The sequence below is a fragment of the Balaenoptera acutorostrata genome, chromosome 4, assembly GCF_949987535.1.
Source record: "Balaenoptera acutorostrata chromosome 4, mBalAcu1.1, whole genome shotgun sequence".
NCBI lineage: Eukaryota > Metazoa > Chordata > Mammalia > Artiodactyla > Balaenopteridae > Balaenoptera > Balaenoptera acutorostrata.
Window position 1 is genome coordinate 69684403 of NC_080067.1, and position 13267 is coordinate 69697669.

The 13267-nt window shown below is 47.6% G+C and overlaps 1 protein-coding gene across 7 annotated transcripts in view; it reads right to left on the minus strand.

Moving 5' to 3' along the window:
* The window catches only part of DGKG (diacylglycerol kinase gamma), a 203295-nt gene extending 192816 nt beyond the window's left edge, over nt 1-10479 (minus strand). For 5 of the 7 annotated variants that reach the window (XM_057545820.1, XM_057545817.1, XM_057545819.1 and 2 more), the window contains exon 1: nt 10150-10479. The gene's annotated coding sequence lies outside the window, so the exon portion shown is untranslated. Of the gene's footprint in view, nt 1-4358; nt 4399-8694; nt 8763-10149 lie in introns of all 7 variants that reach the window. The other 2 variants (XM_057545816.1, XM_057545815.1) reach the window with 2 other exon arrangements.
* Between the last annotated feature and the right edge of the window lie 2788 nt (nt 10480-13267).

Sequence of the window (13267 nt, forward strand, 5' to 3'; positions counted from 1 at the left end):
GATCATATGGTATTCTATTTTTAATTTTTTGAGGAACTGAGATACTGTTTTCCATAGTGGTTGCACCATTTTACAATCACACCAACAATGCACAAGGGTTTCAATTTCTCTATAGCCTCAGTAACATTTGTTATTTTCTGTTTTTTGTGGGGTTTTTTGATAATAGATATGCTAATGGATATGAAGTGTTATCTCATTATGACTTTGATTTGCCTTTTCTTTTTTTTTTTTTTTTTTTTTTTAATTTTTTGGCTGTGTTGGGTCTTCGTTTCTGTGCGAGGGCTTTCTCCAGTTGCGGCGAGCGGGGGCCACTCTTCATCGCCGTGCGCGGGCCTCTCACTATCGCGGCCTCTCTTGTTGCGGAGCACAGGCTCCAGACGCGCAGGCTCAGTAGTTGTGGCTCACGGGCCTAGTTGCTCCGCGGCATGTGGGATCTTCCCAGACCAGGGCTGGAACCCGTGTCCCCTGCATCAGCAGGCAGACTCTCAACCACTGCGCCACCAGGGAAGCCCTGATTTGCCTTTTCTTAATGATTAGTGACACTGATCATCTTTTCATGTGCTTACTGGCCATTTGTACATATTCTTTGGGCAAATGTTTTTTAAATCCTTTGCCCATATTTGAATTGGATTGTTTGTTTTATTGTTGTTGAGTTTGGGGAATTCTCTATATATTCTGAATATCAATCCCCTTTCAGATACATGATTTGCAAATATCTTCTCCCACTCTTTGCAGTCCCTGCCACCTTAACTTAGAAATGCCCGGTGAAATTCTGGGCTCCCACCCCACACTTCATAATCAGAATCTCTGAGGGGAAAGTCTCCAGGTAATTTGAATGTAAATGAAAATTCATTCAAGAACTGCTGGGTTGAGTGCTGCCTTGTGAGCACTTAGAAGAGAAAGCAAGGATACTTTGCAACTAACCAAGTTTCATTCAGAAGTCATAGCAGGTGATTCCTAAGTCTTTTTGACAAGTCTATTAGTTACGTAACTCAGAGAATGTGGTAGACAGAGGTTGTAAGCACAGGATATTTGACAAAGTTTCCCATGAGCCTTGCAGGCACGAGGGAGAAATACGTGTTGAATGCAAAGACAGGGACAGTATGCCCAAGACCACGGATGGAGTGCAGTGTCCAGTGTAGGTTCTGACACGTTCAAGTGATTTTTAGAGAAACTGTAACGGAGTCATAGGAGATTTTCCAGAGGAGGTTAAGAATTAAAAGCCCTGTAATTTGATAAATCACTGAGGGAACTTCTTGTTTAGCAATGGTTCTTAACTCTGCTGAACACTGGTGTCACTTGGGGACCTTTAAAAAAAAATACTCAGGGCCAGGCCCTAACCCCAGACCAATTAAATTAGCATCTCCTGGATTGGGACCCACAACTGGTATTTTTGCAAAGCTCCCCAGATGATTTTAATGTTTAACCAGCATTGAGAACCACTGGTCTAGAGAAAAGGACCATGTTGACAAATTTGTGAGGCTCTAATATGGAAGAGGAATACAAGAGTTTCTGTAAAAACCCCCATGCTTGACCACTCACCTGGCAGAAGTGGGCACTGGTCTAGCTGGGTCAGCAGATGGCTATTGGCACAGCTTGCCTGTCAAGCTCAGACTCTCAGTGCTGTGAAAAGTCTCCTCCTTTTGTCAAAAAGGCATGAATCTCCTTGATATGGATCTTTCACATACTGGCAGTACACGTATCAAGATAAATGAAAATTGACTCTCCTATGATCTCGTTGGCTCTTGTGGTTTCACCTACCACTTAGACTCATGCCTCCCCAATGTTGGGTCTCTAGCCACATAGCTCGTCTATCAACTACCTCTCCATCTGCATCTCTCACCGACACTGCAAATTTAGCAGGCCCCAAACTGAACTCATCAATAACCTCGCTCCTGCTCCTTGATCCTCTTGGTGGATGGAACCACTACCTTCCCAGATGCACAAGGTAGAAGCCTGGGAATTGCCCTAGGTTCCTCTGCCCTCCTCACTACCTTCATATCCACCTAATTACCAGTTCTTTCCTGATTCTGCCCCTTCCTCCATCCATACTACCTTGTCCAGCCCTCATAGTTCCTAACTTCCAAAAAAAGCCTCCCAATGGGCAGCCCTGCTTCATGTCTTCTCCCCTCCCAACACTGCAGCTAGAGGCGTTGCTCTAACGTTAAAATCTGATCATGTCAGTTCCCACCTAACATTTCTTGGTGGCCCCTCACTGTCTATGAGAAACGATCCACACGCTTTAACTTGGGAGACAAGACTCTCCTGTCCACATCTCTAGACTCATCTCCCATCATTTCTCAATGCACAGTTTTTGCTCCAGCAACACTGGAGACAAGAGCTGCCTCTGAGCCTTGGTTTACACTGTTCCCTCTAACTAGAATGTATTACTTACACTCACTTCTTCACTTAACCTCTAGCCAGCCTTTGGATTTCAGCTGAAGCCCATCTACTCCAGACAGTATTACCTGACTTCCTTGGTCCAATACCTTCCCAGGCTGGGGAGGTGACCCTCCTCTGACTCTCATCTAAAGGTAATGCTGCATGATTATCTGTTTCTGTCTCTGTTCTACCCAGTTCCACCAAGCTCCTGGAAACTCGTCCTGTGTCTAGCACAGAGAGAGTTCTCAATAACTATTTGCTGATTTAATGTTGGTCAGATGATTGAGTGAATCTCCTCAGGGAGATTCACTCAATCATCTGAGCGTTTGCCTGGCATCTGAGCATTTGCCAGGATGTGCATGATTTAGGGATTAGGAACAGTGGGGGCTTTGGGGCAGAGCGGGAATTTCCCCAGCTATAGAGATGTACGGCTACTGGCTTTCTAATTGTTGGGAAGGATCATTTTGTGATCTGCCAAAGCCTCCTGGACATCCTGGCATGAGAAAAGGGCAGGGACTGTCTTCTACCAGTGGCTGTCCTGATGTCAGGTTCTGGGAGTCATGGACATCCTTGTTGATGAGACCTTGGGATGGGGAGTGTGGGGGACTGGATAACAGCACCTATTTTGTGTGTCTTTCAAGGATTCTGGAAGGAACACTCTGGCCCTCGGGGGGGAATGAGAGAGCTTTCTCTAGCTCCTTCATGTTATCTGAAGGGCAGGGGCACCGAGGCAGCTGGTAAAGTGCTATAGGCTGCTGTCCCAGAGCAGAGAGGTGAAGAAACACAGCAGGGAATGAAAACGTTTGGGCCAAAACATTTCAAGAATTTCAGCATCTCAGGGTCAAAGTGGCCTTGCTGACCTCTGGCCACTTGGTACTTTCACACCAGATCAGCCAACAGGAATGTGAAAACTTGGTTCCTGTGTAGATGACACCATCTATGCCTTAAGAAAGAAGAAAACTTTACATGCAAACTCACACAGAAAGGAGCGATGGGCCCAAATGGTCAGCTGCTGCATGGCCCCTGAGTTTTAGCCTTCATCCTTTTTCTTGCCATAGTAAACTCTTCTACTCTTCACAGCCTCTGCTTCGGTGAAATCACACTAGTGAAATGAGGCCCATGGCATCCAAGCTACCTGCCTCACACTCATGATTAGAATCAGGAGAGATCATGGATATGAATACATTGTTATCTTTCAAGTGGGTACATGTGTAAAGGACAGTTATTATTATTGTGATTTCATCATCAAAAAGTTTACAAACAATACATGCTGGAGAGGGTGTGGAGAAAAGGGAACCCTCCTGCACTGTTGGTGGGAATGTAAATTGGTACAGCCACTGTGGAGAACAGTATGGCGGTTCCTTAAAAAACTAAAAATAGAGCTACCATATGATCCAGGAATCCCACTACTGGGCATATATGCAGAGAAAACCATAATTCGAAAAGATATATGCACCCCAATGTTCACTGCAGCACTATTTGCAATATCCAAGACATGGAAGCAACCTAATAAAAGTCCATCAACAGAGAAATGGATTGTACAGTGCTTGGTGTCAGTCTATTTATCTCTTGTAAAAATAAAATACAGTGTGTGTGTGTGAAAAAAAAAAAGAATTTAGAACAATGAAAAAAAACCCAGAGAAATGGATAAAGAAGATGTGGTATATATACAATGGAATATTATGCAGCCATAAAAAATGAAATAATGCCATTTGCAGCAACACGATGGACCTAGAGATTATCATACTAAGTGAAGTAAGTCAGACAAAGGCAAATATCATATGATATCGCTTACATGCAGAATCTAAAAAAATGATACAAATGAACTTATTTACAAAACAGAAACAGACTCACAGACTTAGAAAACAAACTTATGGTTACCAAAGGGGAAAGGTAGTGGGGAGGGATTAATTAGGAGTTTGGGACTGACATATACACACTACTATATATAAAACAGATAACCAACAAAGACTTACTGTATAGCACAGGGAACTCTTCTCAATATTCTGTAATAACCTAGACGGGAGGAGAATTTGAAAAAGAATGGCATATGTATATGTATAACTGAATTACTTTGTTGTACACCTGGAATTAGCACAACATTGTAAATCAACTATACTCCAATATAAAATAAAAAATTTTTAAAAAGTCTTCTCTTACTTAGTCCTTTTCTCTCTGTGCCCTTGTCCTGCTATGGAGATATTTTGGCTCCATTTCCCACTTGGAAAATGAGCTTGCTTCTCCTTTCTCCTTTTAAATCATGATAACAGGAAAGAATATTTAATTTTCACTGAGACATCAATGATTAAGAGGTTAATTCCAAGAGAATAAAAGAACATTTCTGCAGGAAACAAAGCCTTAGCCTTCTTCAGAATCAGAGATGGAAAGAAGGAGTATGCCCTGGACAAAGCACTGGGGAAGAATGGTGAGACCTTGGCCTGTCCTGGAGGTGTGAGCCCATGCAGGGCCCTTCCGCTTTAGATGGAGGATTCCTCAGTTTGAATAGGAAGGCCTGGGACCAATTGCTCCCTTGGCTCCTTCTCTGATCTCATTTTTCAGTGATGCTAGAGACTCTTAGATCTGCCCCAAATTAATACAATCTTTTGGCCTTACTGAATATATTCCAGGGTGCCAAGACAATATGCAATTGAGATCACTGAACCACTCTCCTTAATCTGTTCAGAATCATAGAATAAGAAAGCCACTACCACCATCATTACCATCACCATTATTACCACCACCACCACCACCACCAACACCATCATTACCATGAACCACCATCACCACCACCACCATCATTACCATGAACCACCATCACCACCCTCCACCACTACTGTCACCACTGCCACCACCATCACCATCACCCTCATGGCAAAGACAATTTTACTTTTTTAAAATGGGAAAAATAACTTATAAAAATGTCTTAACTTGAGGTGTTGATGTTAATCCCAGGAAACACTGCAGAACAGGATGTGGAATGAGCTTTTAGGACTGAAGTTGTGATCTTGAGAAATCAACGTGGGTTAACTGCTAGTAGTTTATGTCAAAGTAACAAAATTGCTTCTCTGACAACATTATTAGGCAGGGAGATCAGGGAAATACCAGTGATAAAGAGTATCTGGACTTTATCAAGACCTTTGATATGATTCCTCTGATAATCTTTTGAAAAAGATGAAGAGGGGGCTTCCCTGGTAGCACAGTGGTTGAGAATCTGCCTGCCAATGCAGGGGACACGGGTTTGAGCCCTGGTCTGGGAGGATCCCACATGCCGCGGAGCAACTAGGCCCGTGAGCCACAATTACTGAGCCTGCGCGTCTGGAGCCTGTGCTCCGCAACGGGAGAGGCCGCGATAGTGAGAGGCCCGCGCACCGCGATGAAGAGTGGCCCCCACTTGCCGCAACTAGAGAAAGCCCTCGCACAGAAACTAAGACCCAACACAGCCAAAAATAAATAAATAAACAAATAAAATTAAAAAAAAAATTTTTTTTAATCAATTGACCATAATTTAAAAAAAAACAAAAAAAAAAACTCCAGCATAAAAGATGAAGAATTATGGATTGAGTGATAGATAGTACAAGAAGTTAAATAAATTTTCTTAAAAAGTGCTATTTACTTATTGAATTAACATTGTCTTTCAGGAGCATATAGTGGAATGTCTCAGAATGCTGTAATATTCATCATTTTTTATTGATGACTTAGTTGAAGGGGACATGCTCATCAGGTTTGGGGACAACAGGAAGCCAGCTGGAAGGAACAGTATATATGCTGGATAGCAGAATCAAAGTCAGAAATATCTGGGCAAGCTGGCAAGACAGACTGAATTAAACAAGATAAAACTGGGAATAAATGCAAGGGCTCTGTATTTGAGTCCCAGGTATCATCTGTACAAGCACGGAAGGGGAGGGGGGTGGCAGGCAGGGGATACAGTTCAAGAGTAAGTTTAAAAGACAGCTGAGTTTTTTCAGCTGATACTAAACTCAACAGATGTTACTTGTATAGATTGCTAGTTCAACCTGACAGGGTTTTAAGAGAAACATGAGATGTAGAAAAAAGGAAGTGATAATCTCACTCTACTTGGTGCTGATTAAGCATCCCTTGAAATGTTGTGTTTTATTCATTAAGAGTAAAGAAATTAGGGGAAAATGGGGCAAGAGTGATAATGATAAGACAATACTGGAGCCAGTGGCCTATGGGGCAGGATGGTGCAGTGGGAAGGGCACTGGCCAGGGAGTCGGGAGCCAGGTTATGCCAATAATTGGTGGTGAGATCCTAACCAAGCCAGTATTTCTCTCCCGGGCTGATAATCAGCCTCCCTGAGGAGAAGCACAGGGGGTGGTGGTTGGCTGGCCTGGTCAGACCACACTATGGGTGGGTTCCTTTCTCCCGACGTCATACCCATCCAAGGACAAAACCTCTTGAGCCCCCAAGCAAAATTTTACACTCTTGAAATGCTATTAACATTGCAAATAATACCAATATTTCCCTTGGGAAGCCTTCAAGAGTACCCTTTCTCTGACTTCCTGGGAAGCCAAGACTATGACAATTCACATCTGCATTACCACACATGATATTTACTGAGGCGGTAAAGCAAAAGGCCTGAGAAAATAGGCTTTGAAATCATAAGGGCCTGAGTTAAAACTCAGCCTCTCTACTCCTAGCTTTACAACCACTTACTTAAACTTCCTGAGACTCAGTTTCCTTGTCTGTGAAATAAGGTTACCACCAGGCTTGTAGTGATTTGAGTCTAAAGGAAGACAATGCATGCACAAAATACAGCACAGTGATGGGCACAAAATAGGTGCCCAATAAATGGTATAGCTAATGTTAACACTACATTTACTCCCACCATCCCTCCTCCTCCCCTTCGTCCTCCTCTGGCCAGGCACTGTGTTGGTTGCAGGGGATACTGTGGAAGACAAAATTCACACCTCTGCCTGCACCAAGCTTACAATCTAACCAGCACTGTCCAGTAGAACTTTCTGCAATGATGGAAATGTTCTATATGTGCATTCTCCAATATGGCAGCCGGAAGCCATATGTGGCATTTAAGTGCTAGAAATGTGACTGAGAAACTGAAATCTTAATTTTATTTAATTTTAATGAATTAAGTGAAAATGGTAATAGTCACTTGTGGAAACACACTGCACAGCTCTAGACAGCTTTCAGGTGCATTTCTGAGACCAACCAATCTGAGTAGAATAAAGATGCATCGACAGAGGAACGCACATAGAGCACCCAGTCCATTACCTGGAAAATTCTCTACCACAAAATTTCCCCTTTTGTATTGCCTAATTCAGTTTCTCTTCTGTGGCCACATTTTTTTCACCTGAGGACATTTTTTTGGATGATATGTATCACCTTGTTTTTTATTGCATGATCCATAGTCACTAGCCGTGAGCGGCTGGGGTGGGGAAGGGAAGTGAGGCAGGTGAACTCTGTTACATATGAAAAGGTATCACCTCCCACTGTGGTTTGGTTGTGGAATTCTAATACTTGGTGTAAACAAACACTTCTGCGAAAATGGCCAGTATGTGAAGAAGCTGTTACTGATTGGCTGGGCTGGCTGAATTTGGCTCTGATAGTGATGTACCTTCCTAGGAGTGAGGGCTGTTCTAATTATTTGTGTGGAGAAGTGGGATGTTATGCCATTTACATATTTTACACAATAATCTGATTTGTGTGCAATTGTGGGTGGTTTGTTTGATTCTCTGCACACTTTTCGACTTCCCACATTTTCTACCTTCAACATGAATTACCTTTATACTAAAAAAGTATATCATAGTGTTGCAATACAATAAGATATTTTTTAAAAAAAGAGTTTTACCACAACAAAAACGGTAGGGGCAGCCTCCCCTCTAGGGATCAGCAGTAGAGGGGAGAGCTGCTGCTTTATGGGGACCTTCCTGAGCACAGCCTTTCGAGCACAGCTGCGACCTCTGGGAGTGCAAGGTTGGCGGGATCCTCCCCTACCTGCTGCAGGTGCTCTGCGAGATTTGAGGGGGAGCTGGAACAGATGTCCTCAGTAGTTTCTCCTGCCTCTGAAAGTCTAGGTTCCAAGACGCTCTGATTGTTTATCATTTTCTCCCCATGTCTGGGCTGATCTGAACCAAACACTGACATGAGATTGTAAGGTGGCAAAGACTCATCCACTTGCTCCCTACTCCCACACCCCTCCCAGAAAAATGCTTGTAATAATGCCTACAGTGCTATTCACAAACGTTAAGGGTGATCCTTAAAGAAAAGACTTGGATGGGAGGTACAGCAGGGAAGTTAGGTTAGTGGCAGACGCTGTATTTGATGAGTATAATTTACCTTCGGAACGGAGGCAAGTACAGCCCTTTTTAAGAAGACTAAGTCCCTTCCCACGTTAGGACACAGTCCTGGAATGAGAGGGAAAGGTAAATTGTATGTGTGTGTGTGTCCAAATAGTGATGACACTTGCCCCCTATGATCTAATACCCTTCGCTGACAACGAGGGATGCCCTGTGCTCCAGTAAGCGACTCTGAGGGCTGTTTTTTAAACAAAAAATCCCAGGCACCGAAATAGCGACGTCGTCTCCCCCTTTCGAACCCGAGGGGCAGTTCCCAGCCCTGTGTCCTGACCGCTGCCCCTCATCAGCGACTCCCCCTGGTGCACACCTCCCAAACCAAGGTGCGTTCCCCCAAGTCCCGAAATGAAAGAAGGACAAACAGCCCTCCCAGGCCCTCTTCCGGACAGCGAGGTCATCGTATGCTAATGAAGCCGGAGGAGACAGCCGCCCCGCGCCCGCCTGCGAGCGCGCCCGCGGGTTCGCAGCTCTCCCGCGCGCCACTGCGGCGCAGCCACAAATCACCGCGCGCTGCTGCAGACCCTCCTGCCTCGCCGCGGGGAAAGAGGGAGGATGCGGGAAGGTCTGAGTCCCGCACCTGGATCGCTCACACCTGGGAGCTGCCTCCTGGCTCCGGTCTCGTGCTTCCCGCTGCAGTGATGGCACGGATGGGGACAGCGTATCAGAATCACCTGTAGGGCTTTTTCGAACTCCACAGCCCCCTCCCCAAATTCTAGCCCACTCGTCTAGAGGAAGAAAATCACTGAATGTGCAGGATGAGTGCACTGGTGGAGTTTTCGAAAGCCCCACAGGTGATACTAGATGCACGCACACACAGGAACACACATCTCGTGAGTCCGAGACTAAACAGGTCAACCCGACGTTCTCTCCCTGACCCTCCTCTCCTTCCGTAGCTACTATTTGTCAAGGTCTCCGCGTTCTCTTCAGCTTCCCTTTACGCCCCCTAGCTCGGGGGCTTTGCGGAGTCCCCCAAAGTCCTGGAACCCCGCGGGACGGTCAGACGCTTTGGCGGCCAGACGTTAGAAGAAGTGTCCCCGCTCTTTGCCGCCCTTGTGCACCCTGGAGCGCGAACTGAATACCAAAGGTAAGTCTAGAAGGGGCGAAATCTGACCAGTTGCTTCAGCAAACTGCGTGGAGCCACGACGCCTCCCGCCCGCACACCTTTGAGGTTCGGAAGGTCCTCCCAGTCAAAGAGGAAGCCGGTGCGCCACCCCGGGCGGCTCCCCGTGCCCTCACCCTGACCCGGGGCATCTCCTCCGGCAGGGGCTGTGCGGCAGGTGGCATCGTCGGGGGCGGGGGGGGGGGGCGCGCCGAGGCCTTGTCTGCAGCTCCGTCCCCTGGCCACGCGACCGGCTCCCGCTTTGCTCCCCTTTTCCAAGTTGCTGCAACCCGCGCCCCCAGCCCGAGCCCCTCTCCACTGCGCCGGCCACTGTCTTACCTCAGCATGCAACACTTTGTTGCGCGGTTCTCCGGAGCGCTCCTTCCTTGGGGCTTATTCCCTTACTTGGGAGGAAAGATGAACCGAGAGACTGAAAGGGGACCGAGCTGGCGTCTGGGCGTCTTGCGGCCCGCGCAGCCCTCCCGGGGAGTGGGATGGAGCTCGGGCGGCCCGGTGGGGGTTAGGCAGTGCCGGGGTCTCTGCCCGCTCCGGTACCCGCGGCTCCCGAGCGGTGTGTCTCGGCTGCCCGCTACTACGGCACTGCGGCGCCCTGCCCCTCGCAGCGGGCAAGTCAGGATGCCACGCTCAGAGCTGAGCCCTGCCTGCGGGCGCAGAGCCCGCCCCCCGCCACACAACCGCGTGCGCGCGCACACGCGCCACACCCCCGCGCGCGCGCTCGCACACACACGCTTGAATGCGGGTGGGCTCGGTGAGAGCTCGCGCCCCTTGGGTGGTTCGGGCACTTCTCCCGGATAGGGGCTTCGGTTTGGGAGGAAGAGTTAGAGGCTGAGTGGTTTGGAGAGGATGCAGCAGTGGTGGGCTCCGCAGGGAGAGGCCAAAGGCCCGCTGACTCAGGGGACAGGGACAACGGTTTGACAAATACCCACATCTCAGCCAGGGCCTAGGCTGCCTCACTATCTCGACCAAGTCAAAGAAAAAACAAAAAATTAAAAGTCAACAAATTCGCTCCGTTCCGTAGGCACTGTCTCTAGCATTCAAATCACTGCCCCTGCCCAGGGACGCATTTCGGAGGCTGGGGGTTGGTGGCTGTTCAATCTGAAAAGCTTTCTCCCTCCGCGGGTATAGTGGCAACCGCCGCAGCTCACCGGAGCTGGGCTCTGGTCGCTGGGCCAGGTCTCAGGACTGAGGGTTAATTCCCTTTCTCCTTTGCTTTTAGGTGACCATGGGCTGTTTTCCTGCACAGCAAGTAGACCCCTTCTTACTTTTAAAATGTAGAAAAGCACAGAAAAGGGGCTAGGAGTGAGGGGTAAGTGATGAGGGCCAACATTGGCCAAGGCACCACTCTTTCCATGACGTGCAGGTCTGTATGGGGTGACAGTGGTGGTGATGACACTATCTCAGGCATGTCACCCCAGCAGGGTGACTTCTGTCCATTTCACACCACATTTAGAGTCATCTGGAGTTTGGTCTCTCATCTGTAAAATATGTAGAGTTTACCAGTTTCCACAACTGAGAATTCTTTTCGGCCAGCCGGCAGTGAAGGTTCCCGGCTCAGGACTGCAGCCAAGAAAAGCTTTCGGCAGATGCAGAGGCGCCAAGGGGCCCTGGGTGTCTGGGCATTTGGGGAAGAAGCCTCAAACATGAATGTCAAACAGCCCCGAGGACCCTGATGGTCAGTGTCCATATTGGGCCATCTTCAGGCAGGATGATGGGACACGTGAGAAATTGAGGCTCAGAGATTTCCCAAAGGTTCCAGAGCATAGTGAAGGCAGTGCCAATACCAGGAATCTCATGTTCACACTTCATCCTACCATTCACCTGTCATCTATCTATCTATCATCCTGGCTTGGTTCTTAAAGTTCCCTTCAGCTAGACTGAAATAATCCTGGTGAGGGTGCTTTCAAAGTTCTTTTATCTTTTCTTGTTTTTCTTTCACTCACTGACTCATTCACTTCTTGACTATCTGTTAAGCTCCTCCTGTGTCTTCAGGCACTTTCCCCTGACTCTAGTTCTGGGCCTTACTTGGAAAGAAAGAGGAAGCAAGAGGCAGAAAGGGCTTAGAACTGTCCCTGTCCCTGATAGAGGAGAAGGCTGGTCTCAAGCTTACTGTATATATTTTCACTGTGCTAGGTTGGGTGGATGTAGAAGACAAAATCCTTGCCTTCTGAACCACATTCTCTGTGGAGGAAAACAAGCTTATACACACGTCACAGAAAACAATTTTGTTCTGTCTAATCCTGCCTCCTTCCAAAGAAGGGGAAACTGAGAGAGAGCTTGTATTTGGCCGGGCATCATGGTGGATCTGGGGATGCATGCTTGCAGGTAGGGGTTGGGGCAACATGGAGTTATTCTGCCTATTTGAACAGGAAGGAAATAAGTTGGGTGGGAGGAATGGGGAAGACATGCAGAGACAGAATGCAGACACTTGGCTGGGAGTGCACTGAGGAAGAGTAACGAGAGAGAAACACCCAGAACAGGGCTGCCAAGCAAGGATTTGGAGAACAGGAATGCTTGCAAAGATCAGTAAGTAGTTTGCTAGGGGAGAGGGGGCTCACTATGAGGGTCCTGCTCTGTACCCTTCCTGTGAGATAAGTCATTTGTAAAGGCAGTTGTTCCCCAATTTGTGAGCGGATTCCTTTGGGGAACTCAGGGTGGTGTTGAGTTCAGCATCTGGGTTGATGTAGGGTGAGTACAGAGAAGCCTGTGTGGGCAGAGGACTTAAAGACAGTTGGCCACTGGGTTACATGCAAATAACATGTGGGAAAAGGGTTGTGCAAGAGGTTGAAGCAATGCGGAAGGCAGGGGGCTGGAGGTAGGGAGAAGCACGGAGAAGAACATTTATGTTGATTGAGACTTCATGGGGGAGGTGAGGTTTGGGATGGGATGTGAGAGGAAAGTAGGGATCTGACACACAGATCAGCAAGACAGGACAACCTAGGCTGAGGGAAAGCGAAAGCACAGAAGGAGGACAACTCATGGTGAGTTCTGGGCCTTACAGTAGAAGAAAGGAAGTTGGGACCCTGTTGTAGAGGGTCCCTAAGTGCCCCACCAGCAGTGTAGACTTCAGGCTATGAGTATCGAGGAACTATGGAAGATATGCGCTTTTTGTTGTTCTCGTTTGGTTTTGACAGGGAAGGGGCTGGGAAGCCTCTGATGCCAGCTTCCCCAGGTAAGGGCTTCCCATCAGAATGGAGAGCCGAGGAGGGTCAGGTGGCAGAGATGTCGTGTTGCTGCCTCCATGAGGAACCAGAGCCCAGGGGTGCAGGTGGCTCACTGCACAGGGCGCCCAGTGAGGGGCTGAAGCCCAGGCCCCACCAGCCCAGCCATGCAGCGTGGCAGAGCCAGTGCCCTGCCTTTTCTCTAGTTTGCACAGAGGCTTGGCATGCGCTGACAGAGGCCCTGGCTGCTGAACTCTGTCTTTGAAAAGGCTGAAGCC